The sequence below is a fragment of the Austrofundulus limnaeus genome, unplaced genomic scaffold (genome assembly GCF_001266775.1).
Source record: "Austrofundulus limnaeus strain Quisiro unplaced genomic scaffold, Austrofundulus_limnaeus-1.0 Scaffold68, whole genome shotgun sequence".
NCBI lineage: Eukaryota > Metazoa > Chordata > Actinopteri > Cyprinodontiformes > Rivulidae > Austrofundulus > Austrofundulus limnaeus.
The window spans coordinates 1,696,632-1,698,398 of NW_013952470.1; the positions used below are offsets into that span (position 1 = coordinate 1,696,632).

Genomic DNA, 1,767 nt, shown 5'->3' on the forward strand with positions numbered 1-1,767 from the left:
AATCCAGGACCAGTTTGTGGATAAACGTCGAGTGAAGAGCTGCTGACCTTTTTTTTCGGCATTGCACTCCCCGGGGAAGGAATCCCATGTAGTGACGTACGCTGGAGCGGGAGGGCTTTCCCAGAAGCTGACTGACGGGGATAAATCATTCACAAAAACTGGCCGAATGAGAAGAGCGTCATTTCCTGATGTCTGCCAGTTGATCCTAACAGCGTGGAGCAGAGTGAACGAGTCCACCATCACAAACGGGTTCTGAAAGGCAGGACTGCTAAGTGAAGAGGGCACCAGAGCTTCAGAGCCAGCCCGGGAGGACAGCGACACAGAAACTGAACAGGTACTGCTGTGTGATGCAGCTTGTTTAACTCCGACACTGAAGAGGAGGATTTCGATGGTTTCAGTGCACCGGAGGACGATGAATGAGACTTTTTGTTGGACCAGAAACGGTTAAAGAAAACTACCAAAATAAGGTCAGTTAAATGAACCGTATTTCTCCGAACTTTACCGATAATTTCTAAAGGTTTGCTTTTTATGTTTTAATTCCAGAGCTCTCGCCTTTTTTTCCGAGAGTTTATTATTATTATTATTTTGTACCGGTGAACTTGCCAACTTTTTTCTCAAAAATAAATGTGATGTTGAATTCACTTTTTTGACCACAATTTTGGGTGTACTGTTTTGTTTTTGTTTTTACTGATGGGGGGTGGGGGGTGCGGCTTATAGTCCGAAAAATACGGTAAATTAACTGAATTGAATTAGCACTGAATGCCAACCGGATGTAAATATACAGCAAGCCAGGAGTGACAAAATATAGAAACGCGCCTCAGACGCCATGGGGAAGAATCGATCTCATGGCCTGTGAATCGATTTCCCCAAATTTAAATGAAATCGATCCAAGATCGATAAAATCGATTTTTTTTTTACTCATCCCTACAGGTCAATATATCGTGATATTGATTTTAGGCCATATCGCCAGCACAATTTTAAAAAAACTTCCTCTAATTCGCAAAAAGATTTATAGGTTCTCTCGAGGTGGTTTTTGGGTTTTTCAACAAAGCGTTAATGTGCAAAAGGAGAGATGGAAACACATTTGCCAAATAAGTTCTGACGTAGCAAACATTTACCTCATATGGTTGATCAGCTGTTCTCGCTGTCTGTCTGGTACCGGTATCAGAGCACCTGCAGCCACGACTGGACCCCTCCCACTGTCGGCGTCTTCTCAGTTATTCTTAGTAACAAGAAAAAGAACAGCATTTCTTTCTCTACGTCTCCAGACAGCATGTGACATCACCAGAACTAGTTGATATAACAGAATAAGTACAACTTTCCTGATAGTAGCAACACGTTCCTGATAACTTCTCTCCATTGTCCTGAAATGTGTGCGAGTTTGTGACTTTTACTTCCTGTTTACTACAGGCTTGTGTCTGACGTAATTACACATTGCCTAGCCTGCTTGATTCGCCTCAAGTCAGTTGATGGAAACACGTCTGATTCACATTTCTTCTTTTTTTGCATTTTTGCAAAATTTTAAAAATTTGCTCAAAATTTGAATAAAAATTGGATGGAAACACGGCTACAGACTGACTGAGTCACTGAGGAGAAATGACTCATGTGAGGAGAATTAGATAAGTCTCTTGAATGTCTTCCTGTTTTTAATAAATATTTTATGTTCATTGTGAATGAATTACATGAGTGTAATGTGTTTTCTGTTGAATGTAGTACTAAAACATGATGATATAACATAACAACTGGAGGTCAATACTTGGGGAAAAA

General features: G+C 40.7%; 1 protein-coding gene across 1 annotated transcript in view; it reads right to left on the reverse strand.

The window, feature by feature from the left end:
- LOC106518892 (gastrula zinc finger protein XlCGF28.1) overlaps positions 1–1,232 on the reverse strand; it is a 34,428-nt gene extending 33,196 nt beyond the window's left edge. The window contains exon 1 of the mRNA XM_014010325.1: positions 1,119–1,232. The gene's annotated coding sequence lies outside the window, so the exon portion shown is untranslated. The remainder of the gene's footprint in view (positions 1–1,118) is intronic.
- Positions 1,233–1,767: the final 535 nt, after the last annotated feature.